The sequence below is a fragment of the Leptopilina boulardi genome, unplaced genomic scaffold (assembly GCF_019393585.1).
Source record: "Leptopilina boulardi isolate dan_hultmark-lab unplaced genomic scaffold, ZJU_Lbou_2.1 LbouV2_273, whole genome shotgun sequence".
Taxonomy (NCBI): Eukaryota; Metazoa; Arthropoda; class Insecta; order Hymenoptera; family Figitidae; genus Leptopilina; species Leptopilina boulardi.
This window is the reverse complement of record NW_026137833.1, coordinates 2,408,489-2,422,628: the sequence shown is the minus strand read 5'-3', so window position 1 is coordinate 2,422,628 and position 14,140 is coordinate 2,408,489. Positions and strand designations below refer to the sequence as shown.

Here is a 14,140-nt window from a genome sequence, read left to right as displayed (position 1 = left end):
TAGTAGATATGGAAAAAACAACTATTGTGATCCTAGTACGAGCCTTAAAAATAATTGTTAACGTTAAAAATTAAAAAAAAAAAAAATTTTTTTTATTTTTCAAAATTTTCATTTGTTATAAACAAATGAAGAAATTGTGAATTTAAAAAAAAAAAACTATTAGCGCTATTCGATTCAACGTGAAAAATTACTACGGGAACATGTATTATTTTAATTTTTTATTTTTTTTATAAATTTACTTTGTTGTATAAAATCTTCTAAATTGTTTATAACATTTTTACAACAATGTTACTTTATTAAGGGGGGAACACCAGTTGTAACTTTCGAAAAATCAATTTTTTTTTTGTGCATTTTCTTAAAGTACACATATTTAGAAATGTGTCTGTAAATTTCAAAGTTGATCCGGTGAAAAATAAATGAGATATACAGAACACTGCATCGGCGCGTCCCGTGGCTTCATACAAGGTGGCCAGCCATAACTGACCCTAACGACAGATGGCCTTTTCCTATGATTTAGAAACGGCAACCACTGCGGAAGAGTTATTATATGGTCCAAGAATCGATGACTCTTTGTAACTTGGAAACAAAATTTCTTCTGAACAAAAAAAAGTAAGTTGAAACTTTGAATGCGTTTTTATCAAAATGACATTTTCCAAGTCGGTGACCACGATTACTCGAATACCATTAAACCGATTTATTTAAAATTTAGTGTGCTTCATTTACACATATAAGTCTAGTTCGTGATCGAAGGATTTTTTTTTTTATGCAAAACTTTTTTTTATATAGCTGAAAATCGACCGTATTTTTTTAACGAAAATCATACTTTTGACTTTGACAGGTCGCCATTTTGTCAAATTTTTTTTTTTTTTAAATCCTTCGATCACGAACTAGATAATCTTATAATAAATGTAAATCAATTTCATTTTTGTATTTCAGACGAAGTATACTTGCAGAATGCTGGTCACCGCAATTCGCCTTTTTTCTTAAGACGCCACTTCAATGGCTCATATCTCCAAAAGTTTTTGTTAAAAAAATTTTTTTTTTCTTTTAAATTACAGCTTTTTACATGTACTTTTAACTAATAAATAGTATTCTTTAAAAAGATTCATTGTTCTTTTGGAAAATATTCTTGAAAAAAGCATTATTTTTTGAGTTACAACTGGTGTTCCCCCCTTAATAAATTCATGTAATACATGTTTCCGTAGTATATTTTCACGTAGAATCGAATGCCTAAATTAGTTTTTTAAAACTAAAAAAAAAATTAAAAAAATTTTTTTTTTTTACTTCGTTATTTATAAATTAGAAATTTTCCAAATAAAACTACAAAAATTTTAAAAATGCAAGTTTTATTTGGAGCAAATAAAATTTTTTATTTCAACCAAATAAATATTTATTTACCGTTTATATAAGAGAAATAAACATTTTTCTCATGTTTGTATACGCGTAAAGAAAATATAATTAATTTATACGTGTATTTGAGTTAAACCAATATGTTTAGTATTTCGAAAATGACAAAATTCTATTTTTAAGAAAAATAATCTATCTATATATATATATATGTAATCGTTAAATCCTCATGCTAAAAGTCATTAAAGTTAATTGTATTGACTTCTGCGCTAGTCACAAATTAACCTTTATCTTACTCGTAAAAGTCTCTTTTTAAAATAATATATACTAAACTATTGACAATTAGTCGTTATAAATTATTATTATAGAAGACTGCATCTTTATGTAATGAAAAGTTATTAATAGTTATTAATAATAATTAGTAATAATTATTAATAACTATTTTTAATTATAATTAAATTTTATTAATTTTTATTAATTAATAATTAACAATAGTTATAATAATAATTAATAATAGTTAATAATACTTATTAATTATTAATTAATAATTAATAAAATATTATCTTAGGTATTGAATAAGCAAAATGAGAAAACTTTCATATAAAACAGAAAGACATTAAGCAAACTTTGTGCCTCAATAAACAGAAAATCTTGTTATTTCCTTTTATCTGAAATGCTAAAAGAGATTTTTTTTTCTCAATGTAATGTAAAAGAAGAACTTGCTGATAATGAAAAATTATGTCAAAAGAGTCGTCTTTTGTCAAGGAGAAATCCTCTTTTTATGATACATAAGCCATATATTTTTTGTCTTAAAAAAAAAAAAAAATCTAAAGGAAATTGTCTTCTAAAGTTTATTATATTTTTCCGAAGCTTTTACGTAAGCGAATTTATAAAACCGACAATAAAAAAAAAAGCTAAAAAATACATTAACAAATATATATATTTTTCTTTGAAATTTTTCGATGATGTCAATTTTTAATTTTCTTATATGGCAAATAGTAAAAAAAAAAATATATTTTTTTTTGAATTTATGATATCGTCAAAGATTAACGTAAATGTGTGAAGTATTTTTTGTTTTATCAATTAAATCTTGAATTTTTTTTTTTTTTTTATCATTTTGCACTATCTCTCTGATGTGTCTATAAGTGTTTAACGAGTGAATCTTAGAAAAGTAAAGAGATCATTGTGTAATTTTCATATAAGTATATTTAGCGAATAGTCATTTATTTTCTTAAACATTTATGAATGAGAAAAAAAATTTTTGATATTGAATTTTAGGTGAAACGGGGGTGTTTTGGTCAAATTAACCCTTAGATTTTAGGGTTCTTTTTTCAAAAAGAGTGTCAAAAAAACATGCAAAAAACATTTTCCAAATGTTGAGCAATTGGCTTTAAAATCGTTGCTCGGGGGTTTTCGGGGTCGCTGATTATGAATCCGACGTTAGTTTTTCAAAATTCAAAATGGAGGATCCAATATGGCGGATGACTTTTTGTAAATCTAATATTATTGGCCTGAAAATTGTTACTCGGAGGTTTTAGGGGTCGCTGATTACGAATCATCCAAGTAACAATTGTTACTCGGGGATTTTCGTGGTCGCTGATTACGAATCCGACGTTAGTTTTTTAAAATTCAAAATGGCGGATCCAATATGGCGGATGACTTTTTGAAAATCTAATATTATTGGCCTGAAAATTGTTATTTGGATGATTCGTAATCAGCGACCCCTAAAAACTCCGAGTAACAATTTTCAGGCCAATAATATTAGATTTTCAAAAAGTCATCCGCCATATTGGATCCGCCATTTTGAATTTTAAAAAACTAACGTCGGATTCGTAATCAGCGACCACGAAAATCCCCGAGTAACAATTTTCAGGACAATAATATTAAATTTTCAAAAAGTCATGCGCCATATTGGATCCGCCATTTTGAATTTTAAAAAACTAACGTCGGATTCGTAATCAGCGACCCCGAAAACCCCCGAGCAACGATTTTCAAGCCAATTGCTCAACATTTGGAAAATGTTTTTTGCATGTTTTTTTGACACTCTTTTTGAAAAAAAAAACCCTAAAATCTAAGGGTTAATTTGACCAAAACACCCCCGTTTCACCTAAAATCAATGAAAAATTACTTTTTCTATTATAAGAAAAAGTTTTCAACCATTTAAATTAAAATCCCAAGGGGGCGAAATATATAGGCCTTAGGGGGCCTCCTCCTTTTTGAAATTATTTTGTCTTTATCGTCATCAATTAAGAAGATACAACAAAAATCCTTTAAACAGTTGCAAAGATCTGTTTTTCAGCTTAAAAATTAAAAAAAAAATTTGAAATTTGGCAAAAAATAAGGAAGTTACAAGGATTTTTTCACAAAAAATGGTTTTTCGTCTCTAAAATCAAATTTTTAGGGTGTATAAGCAATTAAATATACACTATTCTTTTCTGTTTTTTATGCTCTACAAACTCTACTATAGGTCCAATTAGAAGTGTTTGTAGTCATATTTTTTTGTAACACAGTATATATATATAAATAATAATTACTTATAGAAAATACTGTAATAACTATTTTTTGTGGTTAAAAAAAAATTACTTCTCGAAGCTGATTTAAAATTTTTGAAAAATTAAATAGCAAAATTTTTAGATTAGGAAGCTTGAGAATTGACAAGCAGGAGCGCCAATCACGTAATGCAAAACTATATAGATATAGTGGCGATAAATGTAAAAATTCTTAAAAAATTATATAATTAAATTTTAAGAAATATTTATACGTTCCTCATTTTTTTAATATATAATAAAATTGCTAAAAATATTAAAAGTCTATTAATTTTATTATAATTTGTCTCTAAATATCTACTGCTTTTATTTCAAAAATTTTTGAATTTCCCGCCATTATCTCTAGTTTTGCTTTACATGGTTGGCTCTAATAATTGTCAATTCTCAAGCTTCCTAACCTAAAAATTCCTCTGTATATGTGACGCGATCTGAAGAAAGGGACCTTAGAAGCAAATGAATTATAGGTTATGTTTACGACAGTTTTACTTAAACTAAAAGTTTATTTTTTATTTTTTTTTTTAAATTGAAATCAGTTTTTATTGAATATTTTAGATGTAATAAAGACCTAAATATCATTAGTTTGCATTACGAGTTGAACGTTTTTGGGTATTTTTACTTTAAAATATAAAAACGTAACCTATAATTTTTTGCTTCTAAGGTCCCTTTCTTCAGATCGCGTCACATATTTATTTGGGACGCATGATTATGTTCTAAAAATCATTAGTCATAATTTACATTTTATCGAATTTTATTTGTCCTACTTAGTTTTGAGCCGAATTTTAATTTGTTCGAAATAGCATTTGGCATAATTTTCATCAATCCGATTTTCTATATGACAGAATTTTTATATAACGGAAAATTCAACTCACAGAATTTTTATTTCTTCGAATTTTTATTTGATATAATTTCCATATAATCGATTTTTCATACTACAGAATTTTTACTTAACCGACAAATCATTTAATAGAATTTCTAATTGATAGAATTTTCATTTGTCCGAATTTTCAAATGGCCGAACAAACAATCGACAGAAAGATTTCAGCGCGATTTTTAAAATCAACCAATCACAATTTTATGAATAATTTTTGATTGGTTGATTTTAAAAATCGCGCTGAAATCTTTCTGTCGATTGTTTGTTCGGCCATTTGAAAATTCGGACATTTGAAAATTCTATCAATTAGAAATTCTATTAAATGATTTGTCAGTTAAGTAAAAATTCTGTAGTATGAAAAATCGATTATATGAAAATTATATCAAATAATAATTCGAACAAATGAAAATTCATCTAAATGAAAATTCTATTCAATGAAATTCTAACCAATAAAAATTCTTTAAAATGACGATTATGTTAAATGAAAATTCGAGTAATTAAAAATTATGACAAATAAAAATTCGAAGAAATAAAAATTCTGTGAGTTGAATTTTCCGTTATATAAAAATTCTGCCATATAGAAAATCGGATTGATGAAAATTATGCCAAATGCTATTTCGAACAAATTAAAATTCGGCTCAAAACTAATTAGGACAAATAAAATTCGATAAAATGTAAATTAAGACTAATGATTGTTAGAACATAATCATGCGTCCCATTTATTTTACTAAATTTTTTGTTAATTAAAAGAAAACACATATAATTTACAAAGTCAGTGTTATTAGCACTATATGACTGTTCGTATTTTTCTTGAAAAAAAAAGTTGAATTTTATTCGATATATAGTGAAGCACACATTATATACAATTCATTTCATTGACAATGAGTCTTTTGTTTGTTCAATCAAAGACCTTTCCCACTTTGGTTTGCAATATATATATATATATATATTTAAAGTGTGCAGTAATAGAAAATTTTGCAGGCGTCAAATGAAAGCTTGTCTTTACTATTGAAAATATTCGTCTGGCAATATAACGATTATGCAACGCAACGATGCATAAATATACACGTGTTATAAACTCGGTTTAAAATTGAGGTGCAGCGGAGACAAGAGGAAAAGTGTACAATGCGGTAAATTTACATATTTGCACATGAACGCGGTCTACAATCGCTATATATATATATGGGGTAAAATTTCTCAAATGATCCGCAATACGTAAAAAACAATGGATTCTTTGAAAATTCTTAACTATTATATACAATAAGATTAAAAAAAATAGATAAAAACATTTTTAACCTATATGTTTTCATAAGATTTATTTCCTGCTCTTTTGAATGATGTAAAAAAAAAGTTTTCAGAAAATTAAAACTTTAACCCTTTTTTTTGAAAATCAAAAATATTTTTCTCAAAATCGGCAAGTTTTTTTTTAATTTTTAAATTTTACACTATTCAAATATTTTTGAAAAATGTCACAGAAAATTATAAGGTATTAAAATAAGCTGCAACGCTTATTATATTTTAATCCAATTTTGCTTATTTTAATACCAAAATGGATTGAAATAAGCAAAATTGGATTAAAATAATAAGCGTTGCAGCTTATTTTAATGCCTTTTAATTTTCTGTGGTCGATTTTGAGAAAAAAAAAATTAATTTTTTTGATTTTCAAGAAAAAAGGTTAAAATTAGAATTTTTTTTGCAAATATTAAAGTTTTCATTATTAGGGTTAAACTATGTGCAAATTTTGATTACAATCGGAAAATTTTTTTTTCAGTTGGATCGTTTTAGAAATTTTGCCCCACATGTATATATATATATATATATATATATATATATATATATAACGTACTCTTTAGTTATAGTTATCAATCCCAATAAATGATCGTTCATTCGATATGGAATACAATCGAATGAGCGATTATAAACCACATGGCAAAAATCCGATAAGTGATGGAGAAATATGTCGATTTGTCTTTTTTTGTATAATATAATTAAGATATATTTGATACCTATATATTTATAAAAAAAATATATATATTTATATTTAAAACGTATATAATATAAAAATATTTATTATATTATTATATATGTTTAAAATTATTTATTTAGAAAATTTAATATTTATTTTTAATAAATATTTATTTTTTATTTTTTGACTCTGTAATTACATTTTCACTTTCACTTTCATTTCCACTAATTCTTCATTTAATAGAAATACTTTAATTATAATTTTATTATTATTATTATATTTTTATAAGTAAAGTATTTCTATTAAAATAAAAATTAGTGAAAGTGAAAGTGAAAATAAAAAAATTTCTTTATAATTTAAAGTTATTTATTACAATTTTGTAAAGTTTAAAGTTCCCTTTAGCATATTTTCCCTCTAATATCATAAATATAGTATAGGTTGATGTCTCTCTTAACACACGTGTCTATCAATATTGCGACGTGGTAACAATTGAGTCTTCCACGCGATTCTTATAAGTCAAGTGCGAAATTAAAGTTGCAATAGGGGAAAAGGATTGGAATTTGCAAACAACAATGTCTATATAGTTTCACAAAATAATTAATTATACGGACATATTTGTCATATACATATAAACGTTCATATTCTCTCACTGATGCACTAATTATGAATTAATGCCAAAAGAACAAATAAGCATGTCCTGCTCGAACTCTTTGTATACATATATATATACACTGCATTTCGTGAAGCTTATCTTTCTATTTACATTTTAAGTTCCACGTGGATTCACAAGTGGCAATGTGCCAGCCACTTTTTCAATTCTTGGACGTGAAGTCATACTTTGACAATTAGCCGCTGTTAAACAAGACTTATCTCCATTTTCAAACATAATTATTCGCTTATAATATAATTTATGGTTACTTGTCTTTTACATATATGAATCATTTTCACTCTATTGATTGAAAATTCGTGTTTTTCTATTTCTTTGTTTTCAAAATTTAATCGAGATAGAAACTGCTGTTATTGGGTTTTTTTTTTTAAATTTCTATTTCAAAATTTTGGGACGCATGATTAAAAATAATAATTAGTTAGAATTTTCATTTTATGGAATTTCATTTGTCATAATTATTTTTGAGCCTGAATTTTTATTTGATCGAATTAGTATTTTGCAGAATTTTCATCAAAAACGATTTTCTATATTACAGAATTATTATATAATCGAAAATTCACTTGACAGAATTTTTATTTGTCAGAATTATTATTTACTCGAATTTTCATTTAACATAATAGTTATTTTAAAGAATTTTTATTGGATAGAATTTCATTGCATAGAATTTTCATTTTATTCTTTCAGATGAATTTTCATTTATTCGAATTATTATTTAAAATAATTTCCATATAACCGATTTTTCATACTATAGAATTTTTATATTTAACCGAAAAATCATTTAACAGAATTTCTAATTGATAGAATTTTCAATTTGTCCGAAATTGCGAATGGCCGAAACAACAATCGATTTTGGCGCGATTTTTAAAATCAACTAATCAGAATTTTATGGATAATTTTTGATTGGTTGATTTTAAAAATCGCGCCGAAATCGATTTTTTGTTCGGCAATTTGCAATTTCGGACAAATGAAAATTCTTTTAATTAGAAATTCTGTTAAATGATTTTTCGGTTAAGTATAAAAATTCTGTAGTATAAAAAATCGGTTATATGGAAATTATCTCAAATAACAATTCGAACAAATGAAAATTCATCTGAAAGAAAATTCTATGCAATGAAATTCTACCCAATGAAAATTATTTAAAATGCCTTTTATGTTAAGAGCATTTGAACCTTCGTGACGTCACAAATCATGGAGCATGACACGCAAACTTCTCAGGTATGTGAAAAGCACAATTTTGAATATTTTTTAAAAAAACCTTTTGGAAAATGTTCAGAATAACATAGACTCTGTCTGTTATGTGCGGAAAATTCAAAATTTTGCGTTTAAAACGTTTTTTAAACAATGTTAAGGTCACAAATCATGGCGCATGACACGCAAACTTCTCAGGTATGTGAAAAACACAATTTTGAATATTTTTTAAAAAAAACCTTTTGGAAAATGTTCAGAGAAACATAGACTATGTCTGTTATGTGCGGAAAATTCAAAATTTTGCGTTTAAAACGTTTTTTAAACAATGCCTACATATAAGCAATTCGTGTATTTTTCCTTACTTGTGACAACCAACTTAAACATTGTTTAAAAAACGTTTTAAACGCAAAATTTTGAATTTTCCGCCCATAACAGACAGAGTCTATGTTATTCTGAACATTTTCCAAAAGGTTTTTTTAAAAAATATTCAAAATTGTGCTTTTCACATACCTGAGAAGTTTGCGTGTCATGCGCCATGATTTGTGACGTCACGAAGTTTCAAATGCTCTTAAATGAAAATTCGAACAAATAAAAATTCGGACAAGTAAAATCTCGGCTCAAAAAAAAACTGCGTAAATAAAATTTCGGTTTTTATCAAATTTTGAAAGATTCAATTAAACAGTTAAGAAAAAATTTATTTTTAGCCACAATTTTTTGTTAAATAATAATAACAAAAAATTTTTTTGTAATTTTTGTTTAAAGTTCCCAAATAATTATAATTTTTATCCAATTTTTGAAAAATAATAGCTGATTTTGTTAAATAAATTATTATTTGACAACAAATTTGTATAAAATAATTTTTTTGAAAATTATTTTTTAATTTTCAAAATTTAGGATAAAAAAATTGTAATAATATACTTCAATTCGGCGATAAAACCAATTTTTTTTTTTGAGGTTATGTCAAGGGGTTGAACCGCCTTAAAGTAGGAATATGTTCTCATCTACATGAATAAAAAAAAAAGTTAATTAATTGTAAATTAATTGCAAAAAATTTTTCCAGTATTTTTTGTTGAATGTAATTATTTTATAACTTAGTCTGTGAAAAAAAAAATTAGCCTGTATATCAAATAATTTGGATATTTTTTTTTAACATTTTAAAATTGTTATTATTTATTAATTAATTTTAAAAATAGGCTAGAAAATTTGAATAAACACTTAAAAAAAATTATTTTCTTTGAATAAAAAAAAACTTTTAAAACTTTAAAAAAAAAAATGCTTTTTTTTTTTGCATACGAAAAACAATAATTTTATAAATAACAAAATTTATAACCGCCTCTAGATCAACAGGATGCACACGTTCATGATAGTTACGGGTTGTTTACTTCTATATATTTAAAATACTTGCGCCAAAAAATTTCTGATTCGAAATATCTTTTTTTTATAAAACATAGAAAATTTTTTTAAATTTCCTTTTTTAATGTTAAATTTACAATAATATTAATAAAAAAAAGTCTGGAAAAAAATTTACATTCGAAAAATTATTTATTAATTGATTAAAGAATATATTTTTTAAAAATTAAAACTATTTTTTACATTTTTCTCAAAATAGGTGATTTTTTAAATTAAATTTTTTTTGAGTTTCATTTTTTTTTATTTAAATAGATAAATATTTTTCACTTTTTCTCAAAATTGGTAACTTAAATTTTTTTTTACCTCATTATATAATGGATGCCATTTTTTTTTTTTTGTGAAAGAAGATTTTCTTTCGGAAAATTGGCGTTCCACGTGCATGCTGTGCGGTGATTTCAATCACGATAGAAAGTAAAATGGGCTTATCGCCAATTACATATATATATAGGTTATATTTTAACAAAAAAAAAAATTTTTGTTAGAAAAATTTGAAATTTATATCTAGTGTGTCGCTTGATTCAAGGACATTCCTTGGTTGGCGCCAAAATTCATATCCTGAGGCGATAATACAAAAATAATAATAATAATAATATAACGTAATCGTCAATCCCATCTTGCACAAACAAGACACTTTAAATATAGTTTCTGATGAAATCAAAATGATCTCTGCACAATAATTTCTTTCATTTCCTTCTATTTCATCCAATTTTAATTTTTATCATTATATATATATTATGTCATTTTATTAAATGGATAGTTTCAAATTAATTAAGAATTTTTTTTTTCTATTACAAATTAAAAAAGAAAATTATTTTTAATGAAAAAATTCATTCATTTATAATATTTAAATTTCTGGCCTCTTAAATATTTTATTTATTTAAAAAGAATTTGATTTCTTTTAATTAAAAAAAAAAAAAGATAATTATAGGTATATTTTTATAAACAACTATTTTGTGTTTTATCAATAATTGAAAATTTGCAAATTTTAATAGAAAAATTTAACTTTAGGTACTAACTTTAGAAAAATATTTATTGTTTAAAATTTTATTTTAAAAATAATTTAGTATGAAATAAAATTTTTTATATTTGTACAAAAGTTATGAATGTTTGAGTTTAAATTTTTTTTATTATTATTGTATTATATTATATATATATATATATATATATATATATATACCTATATGTATATGTATATAGATGCATATATTATCTAATGATGTAATCTGGTTTATTAAGTCTTCTTTGATTCACTTCCTCGATCACGAGGCTTCGTTTTTTGCAACATTGAAACTTAGTTTTAGACAGCGATAACGTTATTATATAATTTAAGATATTTTATCGTTGTTAAATAAATTAAGAAACAATAACAATTTAGCAATAAATTATTATCAGAACTAGTTTTTTTCTTCTAAATTTTTAGACTCTGATAATTATAATGTTGTCTGCTAGACTATTTTGATATTCACGAATAAGAAAAGTGGAATTTCGCGCCAAATTTCTTGTTTTTTTTAGGTTAGGGCATTCAATTACTGTCTACTGACATCAGTTTAATCACCGGATCAGAAGTGTAAACATATAAAAAAAAGTATCGTCCATTTTTCGATACATAACCTCTAATATCAGAATATATTAATGTAAAATATTATTAATATAATCAATAGGGTTTTCGGAAAATAATATTATTTGATTAAAAATAAGTTTCTTTAGAAAGTGTAAATCAGAATCAAAAATATTTTATATTGGACATTGTTGATGAGGAATTTTAAAAGTATCTATTGGGTAAGTTCAAAATTAACTTTATTTGTTTGCAGAAATATTTCATTTTTTATTAATTTTCATTCATTAATTAACATCTCAAAAACAAAGAAAAAACATTTTCAAATTTTCTGTGCTGAAAGAGCAGATTTTAAACTTTATAAAAAAAAAATTTTTTTAATTAACCCTTAACTGGCAAAATTCCGCGTTCGAACGTAAATGGCACAACGGGTCTGCTGGACCCGACGTCTTCAAAAGTGTATTGTAAAGCCGGTATTGAATATTTTTGCACAAAAATTTAATCAGAGGTAGCTTATGATGTGTTTTTTAAATTTTCATTAGTTTTACAGGGATTAATTTATTTTAAATTAGTTAAAAAAAATTGTGAAAAGTAAAAACCAAAAAATTGCGTGTTTTTACTTAAAAATTCTTGAGTTATTTAAATTTTAATATTAAGACTTAAAAATTTAAGGTTATGATGTTTTATTCTTTAAGGAAAAAATTACCACAACAGCAGGACTTGCAAAAGAAGGTATTTTTTTTTTGCAGAAGAAAATGTGACTTTTTAGGTTAAAATTAAAAATTTATAATTATTAATGTTTGAAGCTAATTTATTCTTTTGTTATCGAATTAGTTGTATCAAAAAACTTTGAAAATTACTAAGAATATGTCAAACTAATATATTAAAATATAAAAAATATTTTAAAAGCTACACATTCAATTAATTTGAACGAAAAAAAATGCTTGGGTCTACTGGACCCATGGTGCCAGTTAAGGGTTAAATTTGAAATGAAGTTTTTGGCCTTTACTTTACCCCCTTTTTTAGACCTACAATATTGTCATATATATTCAATATTAATTTCAATGTTAATAATACTTTGCTGATTCGCCACAAATATAAAGAAAAATAATATAATGAAAACAGACACTATCTTGACCTAGTGATGATTATGTAGACAACACTCATTTATTTATATGTATATGTATATATATACAATCTATTTACTTGAACAGATGCATGATCTGGTTTTTTTATCTATATATTATATATATATATATATATATATATACTTATATATTTTGCACGAAAAGTGCCGATCCCTGCACATTGTGCATAAATTGCTTTTTAAATGACCCTGAAGAAGATATGTTCTTATTGCAAGATCTTTATAATAAATAAGTATCTATATAGAGGTATGTAGAGGTGACGTTGTTATCGTCATAAATATATGGGTGATTCCACGTGAAATTTATCTATGACATTTTAAATTCGGTAAATATTTCTTTTTTTGTTCTTTATATTAAAAAAAAGTTTACGTATTAATTTATTTTTTTTTACAAGTGCTCAAATTTTCGAGTTATGAATTTTTAAGAATCTGGTTTCAATTTTTTTAAACCCTTAACTGGCACCATGGGTCCAGTAGACCCGAGCATTTTTTCACGCTCAAATTATAATTGAATGTGTAGCTTTTGAATATTTTTTATCTTTTAATATAATAGTTTGACATATTCTTAGTAATTTTCTAAGTTTTTTGATACAACTAATTCGATAAAAAAAGAATCAATTAGCTTTAAACATTAATAATTATGAATTTTTTAATTTTAACCTAAAAAGTCACATTTTATTCTGCAAAAAAAATACCTTCTTTTGCAAGTCCTGCTGTTGTGGTAATTTTTTCCTTAAAGAATAAAATACATCATAACGTTAAATTTTTTAAGTCATAATATTAAAATTTAAACAACTCATGAATTTTTAAGTAAAAACACTCAATTTTTTGGTTTTTATTTATCACAATTTTTTTCAACTAACTTTAAATAAATGAATCCCTGTAAAACTAATGACATTTTAAAAAACACATCATAAGCTACCTCAGATTAAATTTTTGTGCGAAAATATTCAATACCGGCTGTACAATACACTTTTGAAGGCGTCGGGTCCAGCAGACCCGTTGTGCCATTTACGTTCGAACGAGGAATTTTGCCAGTTAAGGGTTAAAATTTTTGACTTTTTTTTAAAAGGTATTTAATTTGTAAGCTTCATTTTAAAGAATATAAAAAAGAACAAAATAAAGTCCTTTAAAAAAAATAAAAATCAAAAATAATTTTAATTTTCAAAAAAAAATTTTTTTTTTCAAAAAAATTAAAACAAAAAATTTTTTTAAAAACAAACTTTTGCAACATTGGAAAAAGCAGAAAAAAATACCTTTTGAAAACATATAGGTCAAAATGTTTTTCATCTCTTTTATACAATAATATTTTTTTTTCAAAAAATTAAATATTCATTTTTTTTTTTTTTTTTGCTATTGGATCATTTTAGAAATTTTGCCCCATGTATAATATATGGCATTGTTATTGTCATCCTGCGCTTTTTGCCAGCGATCAACATTGAT

At 24.5% G+C, this 14,140-nt stretch overlaps 1 protein-coding gene and 1 long non-coding RNA gene across 3 annotated transcripts in view; both read left to right on the top strand.

Moving 5' to 3' along the window:
* Positions 1-14,140, top strand: part of LOC127281624 (sestrin homolog) — a 322,721-nt gene that overhangs the window by 161,199 nt on the left and 147,382 nt on the right. The gene's annotated exons all lie outside the window — the stretch shown is intronic.
* LOC127281627 (uncharacterized) lies at positions 310-1,102 on the top strand. The gene is made up of 2 exons (XR_007843066.1): positions 310-609; positions 937-1,102. It is a non-coding gene; the product is annotated as an uncharacterized LOC127281627 (long non-coding RNA).